Genomic DNA, 14,508 nt, shown 5'->3' on the forward strand with positions numbered 1-14,508 from the left:
GTGAAAAATTTTGTTGATTATATAGGGAATCACAGAAACATGACTGAGGCAAGCATCCCCCATCTGAACCCCCCCCCCCCCCCCCCCCCCATGAATATGTTTTTTTTAGCTTGTGTAGGTGTAAGTCAGTAAGGAGGCAACCATTTGATCTGTAGGCCGGTAGAAAAATGTGATTAATCTTGCTTTGTAAACTTGTGCTATAAATAAAAATTACTAATCCATTAAAAAATCCGTGAGCCCAATCTCATCCAGTGAAATAGATTATAGTCTGTTTTCGAAGTTATATGGAAGTAAGTTAGTAGTCCAGATAATTATGACGCATTGCAAGGCATTTTTTCTAAGGAGAAGTGTAGAATGGGGGAATGGAACCAATAAATTGATCGGATCCGAAATGTTCTTCCCAGTAAAGGAGCACCTATTATTTTGTAGGTAATTATTATTAGTGTCGGTGGTCTCACAAGTAAATCAGAGTGAATATTGCATGCACATTAAAATTAGCAGAGAAGAGACAATTATCAACTTGTGTATTATTCATTTTCTCGCAGTTATTTACGGTAAATCAGCTATATAGACATAGGAAGATGTGGTGTATGTATATATATATATCCGAAAACAGGTGTTCGGTTCTAGTACTATAGTATATGACTTTTAAATAACAATTATCAATTATATCTGTATTCTGTGGCGGGTCGAAGGGGATGGAATCCGGGGTTGGCCTCCCCTAGCATTTTGTGAGCAATCATTGCATAAATGATAATCTCGGGAATCCTCTCAAGTTCCTAAGGTGATAGGACGTTCCGTTGGAATAGGTTACCTGTGCATCAGGAAAAGTTTTAAGGCATAGCGTGAAAAGGTAACCTATTCCAACGGAACCGAACGTCCTATCACCTTGTATATAGGAACCTTAAACATATGTGAATAGGTCGGGAAAAACTCTCTTTTGACACTTAGGTATTGCACTGTTGCATTACACACCAATCAAAACGCAAACAATATGGGAAAAGATAACATTTTAACCTACACAATATATGAATAAGGTATACACTTTTGAAATCTAAATTATATGAAACGGGTGGGGTAACCGTAGAAAACCAGCGGCAACGACACCCCTTATTTAGTGGAGACATGTAGTTGGAACCCCCTTTATCATGGCTGGATCCGCCCATGATTTTACATGTAAATCAAGCCCCGGGTATTTGTTGGCATAACGGTAACCACGAAAAGGGGGGGGGGCTAATTAAAAGCACGAGGAATTATAAATATACAATTCAACAGGGGTAGAGTGCATCGAGGAATGGGAATTAAAATTGTCTCTTCACGATGATCGAAAAAGTATCTTGCACGTTATTTTCATCATCTTGTCTGAAACACTCTGAATAATGAGCTTCAAGGCGAAAACAAGGCATGTGAAATACTAATAACATACACTTCTTTTTTTATACGTTGTATGGACAAACCCATAAATCCCTCAACAAAAATTGCTTGATTCATGTCATATCAAATAAATTACAGCGCGGAAAGGTAACTTTAATTTAATATCAAAACTAAATTTTTGTTATATTTTTCAATAAATTTATAAATCTTAATTAGGCATGCGTTGCGTGAGTTCCATTTCATGAGACCTACACAGATTTCTATAAAACAAATCAAAAATTATAAATACAGTTTTTCAATTCTTTCCGGCATAGATAAAAAAAAATATGTATATAATCTATATACCATGATATACGATTTGGTTGAATTATTTCACTTCATTTTAATGATAAATCCTTTAGTTCTTAAATTTTTAATTAAAATGAATTTATCATTTTGATATCTAACGATAAACTTTTTAAATTGAAGTGACATGGTCAGTAACCTAATTAGTTGCATGGCTGAATACCATCTTACAGGTGACCCAGTAATTTTCCATATGACAGTAGCGTGTACCCTCGGGGTTATATCGGGGTGTGTATAACTTATTTTCTGGGGAACATCCTGTCCACGTGTAGTACTTAGCATATATTGCAACAGATGACATTAAACAAATTTTCTTTGTAGCATCGGAGGCAATTTCATGTTCGACCACACAAAATATTTCACAAAAAAGATATGATAAAATCAAAGAAAAAGATAAAGAAATATTAACAAATAAAGGTGGAATTGAAAAAACGGGGATTCGTGTTTTTATGAGCTTATTTTCAGTGGACAACAACAAATGGAAGTTTTTAACGACCTTGTGTGACCTATAGTTGTTAATGTTTGTGTCATTTTGGTCTTTTGTGGATAGTTGTCTCATTGGCAATCATACCACATCTTTTTGACTGGCTATATACATGATATAATATATATAGCACTTACACGGTCGGTCCAGTGGACATATTTCATACTAGATAACTTATACAGTAATTCTTTTTATATATATGAAAATTATTGTCCGATCTGATACACGTACCTATAATGTACAGAATTTTGAACAGCTTCAAATATATGGGGTCCGTAGAAACACCGCAAAGGACCTCCTTAGTGCACTAAGAACAAAAAATGTGCACTAAGGACCTACTCCTTTCATAATTTTAAATTATATTTTTTCTAATGTTTTCTCGACACGTGCCTCAAAAAGTTGATTGTCACCTTTAGTATAATCGATAGCAATTCATGTTCGCTCAACCTTGGCCCGTGAATAATCTACTAGTATACTGATTAAACATGTATATGGTATTTCAAATTGTTCTCTATTTTTTTTTTCATTTGTTTGTTTTTGCCGTATTTATTCTGTCTGCTATATTTTTTACTTCTAAATTAATAGCGTATTTTCAACTCTTTTCAGTTTGGGATTTTTCATCCTTTTAATTTTAAAAAGACAAATAATTGTGAACACTTCACGGAAAAGTGAGGATTGATATTTGGTTGCTTATTAACGTCCAGTTGCCAATACTTCATTCATTTTCTTATGTTAAGAACTATGCCATTTATCAATATTTCGATTTGAGCGTTACTGATGAGTCTTGTGTAGACGAAACGCGCGTCTGGCGTACTAAATTATAATCCTGGTACTTTTGATAACTATCACAGCAATTTTTTAAACATGTTTAGGAAAGGAACATATTTCTGATTCGATGTTTATATACAAATGCATTACAAGTATAAATATGTATAGGTTGATGTTTAGTCCCTTCGATGTTTTAGACTGTAAATAAATTATGACCAATTTATTTCTGACATCTTCTTCATTTTTAACTTTTGTGGATAGGTGTTTCATTGACAGCCGTACCACATCTCCTTTCGCTTATTTTTGTTGTATATATTTTTTAATTCACTTTCCTTGTCTTTTAAAATATAAAGTAAGTAAGTAAGTAAGTAAATTGTTTATAATAGTGACATGTGTAAATCAGCATAAATTTGTACAAAATATAATTACATATATAATACACCCGGCCCAATGGACCAATAAGTCACCTTTTACTGTAAATTCAATATAAATGTTCTAATATCACGTGTCAATTGCCAATTTAAATTTAAATACAGATAATTATAGATTAAGAATTAACGATTGTAAAAGTTCATATATTATTCAACTAATGTTTGTGAAAAAGTTTAAGAATGTTAACTAGAGTAAACTGTTTGTTTTCTACGGAAAAGTGACGCTGCTAAGTATTTAGCTATTTTCCTTGGATGGTTCACCATTAGAAATGTTAATTTTCCCTGCTCATATTCTAGTTGCGTAAAGTCAGGCACCATTAATATCTCGCTAAAAACAGTTTGTCTGATATCATTATAAAATGTGCAGTTTATAAGAAAATGTAGCTCACTTTGAGTTTCAACATTTTGAGAATTACAAAATCGACATAGTCTGTTTTCTACTGGTTCCCCAATATATCTACCAGTCTCAATTCTGATCGGTAATAATCCGCATCTAAACTGGGCTAGCACAGATCGCTCGTGTTTCGTAAGATTTAGTTTTACATAGTGCTCTAGTTCGAAGTTTGTTTTAAAGTTTAAGTAAGATCGGAGCTTTGGTTTATTTATCAAGGACTCTCTCCATATATCACTGTAATAAGTTCGTACAATTTGTTCAAAAGATTTTAAATCCACCATTGTTCTACTTTCGTAATAATGTAACATATTAAGTTTAGTGAAAATATCTTTAGTGTCACTACACCAATTGTTTGTGCAACGATCATAATCCATATTGAAAACCACTTTCGTTAATCGGTCGTCTTCAAACGATAAAGCCTATTCCAGTATCGAATAATGTTCACCCAATGCCGAAACTGACTTGGTATCCATCCAGTATCCCCATACAGTGCTAGAATTGGTGCAAATCTGTGAACGCCTAAGTAATATCGAATTGCTCTGTTCTGTACGTTGTCTATAATAATTGATTGGAACTTCCTATATATTTATTTCATTATTTTTATTTGATGCCGAAAATAAGAATACGAAGTTAAATGCTATAAATAAGCGAAGTAAAACAACCGTTAATAATTATGTATATGAGCATTATATCTATTTATAAAATATTTTAAATACAAGCAGACATACAAAAAAATGTACCATTTGTGACACCAATTTCATTTATTTCCAAATCTTAAAATCATACATTTCCGTTCTTTAGCGTTTCTTAATAATGGCAGAACGGGCTTAAGAGTCATATGATTAAGTTAACTAAATAATTTAGTTTTCCCACATCATTAGCGGATTTAGGGGGTTAAAGCGAACCCCCCCACCCCCACCCCCACCCCCGGTTGAAAATCTTAAAATATTTTTTGTATTAACCATTTCTTGTTTTAATGTTATCTTTACTATAATTTGAATATCTAGCACTGAATAGGGTGACACGTTGTCGCTACACTTCTTTAAATATACACAAGTCATAATAACATTGGCCAGAGGGTAACTTGATAATTAGAGGACCAAAGGATTTAATTAAGACAATCCAAGGCTGCTATCTCTATATTTTATTATATATATCTTTATTAGCCTCCCTTAGAGTGATACAACAATTGCAAAACGGGTAGATACGATCTGTAATCAAATAATTAACCTTATAAAATTAATACTTAAAATTTTATTTTTAGAGTAACCATATGCCGGATGAACAAAAAGTGTGCCATTTATTGAAAAACATATGGTTTGGTTTAACATGAAAACTTCTCTAGTGTTTTAAACATTTCTCACATAACCCCTCCCCCAAACCCCCACTTCAAGCTCTGGATCCGCGCCTGCCCATAGTGCTTATTACATTATAAAATAAAATGGTATTCATCTTCAATTATGGAAATAAAGATGAATTGTTAAAAAAAAAAGCATTGACACCAGTTTAAAGTTATCGTTCATAGAAGACAGTTATGATTTATTCTATAATTCTCTTTTTAAACGTAATATAATTTTACCTCTTGGAGTTTTTCTATATGTTACTTCTGTAATCGGATTTTGAAGAACCCCATGGACACCACATACTCTCAAATGTCTTTCAAGGAATAATGATAGTATGTAAACTCTTGTGTTGTTAGTAAGGAAATGAAATATCAAAAGCATTTGTTTCTCAATTTTTATCTCAAAATAGGGTTCTTTAAATAAAAAAAAAAGCTTGCATAGCAATTTCCTTAAAAACTAAATATATATAACAAAGGCAAAGTTTTAAAACAGAAAATTTATTTTTTATTTTTCTTTTATAAACTTGAATTTATACCACGCTAAACCGTTAGGTTAACAACCATTGATTAATCAATAAGTAACGATCAAAAGACAATTGTTTATTGGATTAGGTTGATTGAACATGATGATTCGGGAATCTGCAATAAACCGTTGGTCACGTGGCGAGTGGTAGGCGTTGATTAAAAAGTCATTTAACTTCAAAATTACAATATCTATTGATACCTAACTTTACAGATTTGAGGTATTTAATCATATCCTCTTATATTCATGTTCGCTGTGATCTTAAAACATCGTTTTAGTGTCCTTAATGCAAAAACTTTCTTCTTAGTGCACTAAGAAGTCTTTTGCGGTATTTCTACACACCGAAATATATGGCCTTATTATTGGTAATATACCATATTAGTGTCACTAATGGCTTAACGTGTTACCAAATTAAAAAGAAGAAATAGGCTCAAAACCGCATTTTTAACTTTAGATTTTTTTCAATCCCAAAATAGAGAAGAGGTCCGGTATACAGACTTATTAAAAAGTCCAGATGAGAAGTTTAACTTGCTTTTCTATTCCCGGCACTTTTAACTTAACGCATGCAAAAAAAAAATTCAGTACCTGGTTACAGTTGCGCATTGACAAATTATAATCTTTCGATTAAATGATCTTAAATCTATATGGTCTTTATTTTAAAAGTTATAAAATCTAAATGTAAAGTGATCTAAAATGTTCAATATAAATGAGTATTTTCGCTGTGAAATGAATCTAAGGTCGTCTAAAAGTGTATACATGTGTATTTGACCCGACTACTGACTACATAGTAAACTATTCATTATGTACCTATAAGGGGGGTCTGAGCGGGACTCGGGATTGTCGAGGCGTATTTTTTGTAAACGTGACACATGAAAGTCAAATTATGAGGGAGGGTAGGAGGGGTACTGATCCCGAAATCCCGAGCTTAAAAACACGAAATCATGAAATCCCGGGCTTAAAAAACACGAAATCCAGAGGTCCCGAAATTCGAAAAAAGAATTATCGTATCCCGAAAGGGTCAATCCCGAAATCCAGAGCTTAAAAACACCCGATCCCGCAGTCCCGATAAAGGTCCTATCCTCCCTCAAATTATTGTGCCGTGAAAACGCGAAATGAAGTTTAGCGGGACATGGGAAATTACAAAAATAGCAGAATTGTTCACTTACATAGTGTACGCGGGATGGCATCATGCGAGAATCTAAAAAAATAAGTAGTAACTAAGCGGGATCCGTGAACAGAACCCCCAATGAGACCCCCATTAGTTGTGGCTTATTTTGGTCTTTTTAGTTAGTTTCTTTCCCCTACATTACTTGACCGTTTTTGTAAAACAACAGCACTCGAGGTCTGACAGTATTTTACCAAGAAATGCACAAAATATTCAAAAAGAAGGCCTAGAAAATTTAAATATTGGTATGCACACATACTCCCCTATCAGCACAGACAATTATATTTTTGTAAAGGCGCCAAACTCGTTTCTAATATTTATAAAAGAACCGAAAAGAAAATGGAAATGGAAATGGGGAATGTATCAAAGAGATAACAACATGACCAAAGAGCAGATAACAGCCATAGGTCACCGATGGGTCTTCATTGCAACGAGAAAATCCCGCAACCTGAGACTGGGGTGGATCTAGTCATATAAAGGAGGGGTTCCTAACCCAGGACAATTTTTTTTTGGGGGGGGGGGGGGGGGGTGTCCAACTACATGTCCCCATTCAAATGCATTGATCGTCCAATAAAGAAAGGGGGTTCCAACATGTCCAACCTTCAGCCCACCCCCCCACCCCTGGATCCGTGCCTGTGAGGCATGCTTTAGCTTGCCATGCTTGCCATTAAACAAAAATATATACTAGTTGAGTGATAATGGACGTCATACATAACTCTTCAATTTAAAAAAAAGAAACTAAAATAAAAATCATACAAAGGTCACAAAGGCCATAACTTCTGGCTCCTGAATTAGGAAAAGTGCAAAATGCCGTGAGGATAAAAGCCTTTACTGTAAATTCCTGAAATTACAATTATATAAATCATCTCACATCTTTGTGCATTTCTTGAAATTGGTCATATTAATAAATGCATGCAATATTTTCAGAAAATTTCAATATATAGGCTTTTAAAAGTCAATCTTGTGCATGATTATCAATGATTATACTCGCACAATTAACACATGTGGTTCTCAAAACTCAGAGGTGTCTATGCTATTTATGACAACATTTTAATCAAGTATAAATTTACAAAATATGTTTAGAACTATATGATTTTTAGGTTTTTAAGCATAGATATAGTAGGTCAGGATCTGCGAACTCTCACTGACTGACTGAGCACATGAATTCAACACTAGTTTTTTGGTGATGTTGGTGTTGCTTAGTGTTTTGTTTTGTTTTTCTTTTCTGCATCTTATGTTTTGCCTTGGCATTGTCAGTTTCTCTTTCATTGCCTTTGGTTTTTTTTGTTATGTTAAATAACAAGTCACAAGAGAGAAAAAACAAAAAAAATATGTGAAAAAATGGCTTAGTTCAGTATATATTAAGGACAGAGATAACAAATAGCTAAATAAGAAAAAAAGAAAAAGAAAATTCCTTTTCTATGTACAGTCAATTGTCTGATAATCTAGAAGATAGCCTGATTTGGTCTTATTCTCCTGAATTCTAGCAGGTACTTTATTCCAACTTTTTTAATTCAAACAAACCATGTCTTAGATAGTCTTGGAATTAGAATACATTAATCATAAAATTTTCATAATACTTTGGTGAATTATCTATTGATATAATCATGATAATTAAGCTCCTTTTTAATTTTTAGGGATTTTAAATTTTTAATTTAAAGTTAGGGATTTTATTCATAAAAGCGGGGATTTTTCCAGTACGTATACTATTAATAATGCTTTGAGCAATTTTCATGAAACTTGGTGAATTATTTTTGTATAACATAAACATGATAATTTTCCTTTTAATTTAAAAAAAAATCTGATTTATGTCATTGTACTATCATGACTTGGGATTAGGATAGTCTCAAGAATGCTTTCACAAATTTTTATGAAACTTTGGTGAATTGTTTTTATATCTTGACAAACTCCCTTTTTATTGTTATGACCCAAAGTGGAGGGGGCATAATGTTTAACACTTGTCAGAACATTGTCCGTCTGTCCCAAAGTTGTTTTTTGTTCTCTTACAGTACTTTAGTTTGCCTCAACCAAATTCAATTAAACTTTTACAAAAGCTTGTTATCACAATTCTCATATCAAGTTTGAATTTTGGTGATGTCAGTGTTACTGTACTAGAGTATCAGAGTTATGCCCCTTTAGAAATGGGGAAAATATGCTGAATTTTTGGTTTCCTGTTCTCTAAAATTTAGTTTGTCTCAACCAAATGTTATGAAATCAATACACAATGCTTATCACAAAATACAGATTAAGTTTGAATTTTGGTAGTGTCTCTCTTACGTCTTACTAAATTCTATAGTTATGTTCTTTAAAAATGGAAAAAAATGTTTCGGCCTTCTAACTTAAGTTTCCCTCAACCAAATTTTATTAAACTTTAAAAAAATACTTTTTATCACAATTTTAATCAGATCAATTTCAAATTTTGGTAGTAAAACTTTTACCGTTCTTCAGTTATGTTCCTTTAAAACTTTGAATGATATGCAAGCTGGAGTATCATTCCCTATTTATCATGTATATTTTTTTATAAGATGCAGAGTTAAGGAACTTTAGTTGTTGCAAAGTTATTTTAAAATTGTCCATTTTCAAAAACTTTGAAAGGTTTTAGAAATTTATGGATTTGTTAAAAAAAATCACAGCCTTAAACTTATAGTCACTTGAGATATATATCTATAAATGGAGCCAAATTATATACATGTTTTATGTCAATAAATACCACTGTTTGTGCATGTTTTTTTTTTTTTGGAGGGCAGGGGTCTTATTTGCACAGTGCTCATAGTTTTTTAGTCGATCATTAAAATTCATTTAAAGCTTAAAGACCAGCTATAAGGGCAAGAAGCTTATCAAACACTCATGGTTTAGATTTTTATTAAACACACATTAATATACATAATGTACATTAAACAGAAAAAAATATTGATGCAAGATGTCATTCAACTTTTACTCTTTTATGTATAGGACAAGAACTATAGAAGATACAGAGAAATTATATACAGCAGAAATGATAGGCAATGTAAAATTTGCAGAAGCCAACTAAACCTAAATGGTAAGGCACCTTTTAAATTTAAAAAAGTTATTGAACTTGAAAGATGATTACTAGTATCATGATTACTATAAAAATTAAAAGATGTGGTATATTAAATATGAAAACTATCATGGCTTTGAGAAAGCAATTGTAGGCCTGTTACGACCTTCAATAATGAGAAAATCCATACCCTATACTATAGTCAAAGTAGGCAGCTATAAAAGACCTAAAGATGAAACATTGAAACAATCCAAACTGTAAAACTAATCATGCTAATTGCCTAGTTTATAACAAAATAAATTACAAAAAATAAATATGACCAGTATGAAACAACAACAACAACCACTAAATTTTAGTGTCGGACTAAACTGACAAAAGCTACAGGCTCTGAACTTTGGACAGGCACAATAGGAATATGGCAAGGTTATATAAAAATAAGATGTGGTATGATTGCCAATAAGACAACTCTCCACCAGACAACCAATGATGTAAATTTCCTGCAAACAGGGACTTGACTTCTGTTAATCAACTAATTTTTCGTGAATACTTTATTTGGCATTTTATACTTTCTAGTCTACATCGCAGTTATTTATTTTTCTCGAGTTCAAGTTTACTTAATGTATTTTAATAAGGAAAGATACACATGAAAAACATTTATTGCTGTTTCTCTCTCCATTTATAACATTTTATTTGTTTATTTTGTGTATTTATAGGTGATCAGACATCTTGGTTTTCATGATCAATAGGTCATTACTGAAGAGGAAACTTATAGTTGAAATTTATTTACATAGTGCATAATTGGATTAATTTGAAATGGAATGTGTGCTTTCCTGCAAAAAAGAAATAGGAAATTTCAACATTATCACATGATAATGACCATAAACAAAATGGAGTTCTATCATAGATACACAAAAACACTATTGCATAAAAGCAACAACATATCTTAATCAAAAGAAAGGAGAATGCTGAACAAATACTATTTTGTTGTTGAAAAAAGGAACACCAGTTTTATCCACTCATTTACATTGCTCCCTCATATCAAATATACAGAAGAAGATCATTGAAGAACAATTTGCAAAAATGATTTCTCTTAGAATTGAAGGGAATTGTTTAGTGAATGGAATAATGTATTCACTGAATTCTTACGTAGTGGATTGAATAACTGTACACAAGCTGAAACAGAAGAAATTGTAATTTAAAATAATACGAAAAGTGTTTATTTTATTATTTAATCTGCAAATATATAAACAAATTCTTTAGAACACCACAAATGGTATGACATTCAAATTGGTTGCTTATTAATGTATCGCATTGAAACAATTACAAAGAAAATAGAAGCATTTGCTCCAAAAAAAAATTATAAATCAAAGTTAAATTTATAAAAAAAGTATAAACAATACCTAGATCTAAACAGTCAGACTGTATTATTTTCAATGTCATTAAAATGTTGAGTCAAACATTTATTAAAGTTTTAAATATCATTTGCATCAATTATACAGTCTTGTTATTATTATATTCATACTGTTTGTATACATGGTGTAGTGAAGAAATGTTCAACAAGTAAAAATAAGGGAAAACATTTCCTTAAGGGAAATTTGATCTTCAGAAATTTCCTTAGAGGAAATTTGAAGAACAATGATTTCCCTAGAGGAAATTTGTTGTCTTGAATTTTCCTCCAAGGAAAAGTGTTTGTCAAAAATTTCCTCACAGGAAAAAGTATTTCCTCCAAGGAAAATTTGAAGCTACAAATTTCCTCACAGGAAAAAGTATTTCCTCCAAGGAAAATTTGAAGCTGCAAATTTCCTCAAAGGAAAAAGAATTTCCTCTAAGGAAAAAGAATTTCCTCTAAGGAAATAGAATTTCCTCAAAGGAAATAATTATGCATCAAATTCCCTAAGGGAAATCTTTTTCCCTTGAGGAAAAAACAATTTCCCTTGAGGAAAAATCTTTTTCCTTCAGGGAAATTTGATTTCCCTTGAGGAAAAGTACTTTTCCTCTGAGGAAATTGTTGAAAAAAGGGGCATAACTTTTTCAACAGTGGTGCTAGATCCAAAAAATTTTAGGACAAATATCAGGGAACCAATACCAACCAAGTTATCAACTTTGTTTTGACTTAACTCCAAAAATTAAGGTGACAACTTTTGCACTCAGCGGAATTGCAAACTTGTCCCGGAGACTGTTCAAACCTTAATAAATATTGGCATATTATCATGATTTTTTTTAGAGTATTCATGTTGATGGCAGAGTAAAAAAGACCTCACGGTTTTAAATTAAATTAAAAAAAAAGAAAAAAAAAGCTGTGTTTATTTTTACAAAATGTTGGAGTTTACTATGCTAAAGTATATCTATTTATCTTATATCATTGACTGAGTAATGTGTATTGTGTTGTTAATTTTGTCTTCCTGTTTTCATTGTATATCATAAATGTCATGTTTATAAAAAAATCATTTATCAAGACAAATGTGAAGTTTCTATTTTGTTCTCAAGATCATATCTGTTTGCATCCTCATTATACTACTCATTGTACGCGTTCTTTTTCTCAGGATTTTGTCAACAAATATTCATTTCCGATTTCAAAACATTCATCATGTGCTATATTTATGTGATGTACTCTTTTTAAAACTATTTAGTTAATATTTATTGAAATAACTAATCACATAATCATATGTTTGTCTTTGTCTGTTTATTGCAACCTTTTGTTTAAGTTGTGTCAGCAATATCGTTTCGAGTAAATGAGGTAAATGAAGTTCCGTCGAGTTTGATCCGAAATAAAATTAAAAAAAGAAATACCCATACAAAATATAAGATAGTCAAACAGACCACACTGACCATAAAAATATTAGATATGAAGATAACAAAAAAGCACCAATATACAACGTACCGGTATTGAGTTGACCACTGCTGAATCCCGACCCAGGAATTTCCCCCAAACACGACATTGTAAAATGTTTTGCTTATGTGTGAGCTCACATGCGTTTATTTGCCACACATCTTTTTGAGCAAATTCGTAGCTGCTTTATATATGTACATAAATGTTCTTACAGTTATGCGAAAGATTATCAGCGTGATCGATATGATGTGCAATTAACTTCTTTTCTAAAAACTACGAAAGCCGAGAAGGATCATTCAATATTCAAAATTCAAAATTCAAAATTCAAAATTCAAAATCCAAGACACAAAAATAAATATTGCGAGAACATAACACGTGTTTCTGGTATGAACAACTGTCATCCTGACACCTTTTAGACAGTTCTATATAGAACTGATCCTGACACATTTAGACAGTTCTACCCTAGAACAGTTTTAGAACTATTCTAGTCGTAGAACTGTTCTACGACTAGAACAGTTCTACGATTAGAACTGATTTGGTCAGTTCTACGGCTAGAATTGATTTAGTCAGTTCTATTTATAGAAAAATTTTAAGAACTCTTTGTCTTGAATATAAATAAGCCAAAAGAATATAATATATATTTTGCATGTGGCTTTATCAACAATATTAATAACACTAAATGGTGACCAGTGAGATGCCCTAACTGCAGTGACGTCATTTAGAACTGTTCTACAATCCTGACTGGTTTGGTCAGTTATACGGCTAGAACAGTTTTAGACAGTTTTGCTGACAGTTCTACGGTTTGAACTGATTTAGTAATTTCTGCAGACAGTTCTACGACTAGAACTGATTTGGACAGTTCTACCTAGAACAGTTTTAGACAGTTCTACCTTAGAACCGGTCCTGCCACTTCCACTTGGAACAGTTCTAGGGTAGAACTGTTCTAGGTAGATCTGTTCTAGGACAGTCTAGAACAGTTCTATGACAGATTATTCTGAGAGTTCTAATGAGAGGTTAGAAGTGATCTCCACTGTACAAGGACAATAACTTTAACAAAAACACTTTTATTTTGTTCTTTAAAACTTTTTTATTATTATCTGGAAAGCTTCAGAGCAAATGCTGATGACCAAACCTTCTACACAAAATAGACTGACACGATTGCAAGATATTTTAGATTAAAGCTGGATTCCTAATGCTGGTCAGATCAATTCTATATCCATTATTCAAATTTCCACGATCAAGCGTAACCAAGTTCTTGACAGGGCCTGTTTGCATTGGGAATTTCTACCCGACTGCTACCAGACCGTAAAAGTCTCAAACTCGACCATTAACGACTCCTTCACGACTTATTCACGACTGATCATGAAATCCAACCACTAATTCAATATCTTTTCGATGATCTCTACCAATTTACGATCTTTACATTATCTTTACTCGACTTTCTCGACTAAATCAACAATACTCGATCTCAACATGATTCTGACCAGACCAGATCGACCTGATCGTATAATAGTATTGGTCGCAGAAATAATCGGTATTGGTCGGGTGAGAACATATTCAGTATAAAACGTACAATGAATAAAAATGTCTAATTTTCGAGCCCCAACCACAATAGAGGAGAAAATACGTGTTACCCTTGTCCGTCTCATCACCCGACAGTCCGTACGCTGTCTAACTCTACTTTGCCCCAACCAATAGTATATAAAACTTATATGCAATGCTTTGCACCACAAAACACAGAAAAAAATAATCTGGGTTGTGTGTCAGTTTTTCCGTTCTATCGTTATGCCCCTTTAGAAATGAAAAAATGGCGGAATTTTTCGTTTCCATTCT

The 14,508-nt window shown here is 32.4% G+C and overlaps 1 long non-coding RNA gene across 1 annotated transcript; it reads left to right on the forward strand.

Annotated features, from left to right (window-relative positions):
- Window positions 1-5,897: 5,897 nt before the first annotated feature.
- On the forward strand, window positions 5,898-12,035 carry LOC139485866 (uncharacterized). The gene is made up of 3 exons (XR_011655418.1): window positions 5,898-7,071; window positions 9,779-9,866; window positions 10,559-12,035. It is a non-coding gene; the product is annotated as an uncharacterized lncRNA (long non-coding RNA).
- Window positions 12,036-14,508: the final 2,473 nt, after the last annotated feature.

This window comes from Mytilus edulis, chromosome 1, assembly GCF_963676685.1.
Source record: "Mytilus edulis chromosome 1, xbMytEdul2.2, whole genome shotgun sequence".
NCBI lineage: Eukaryota > Metazoa > Mollusca > Bivalvia > Mytilida > Mytilidae > Mytilus > Mytilus edulis.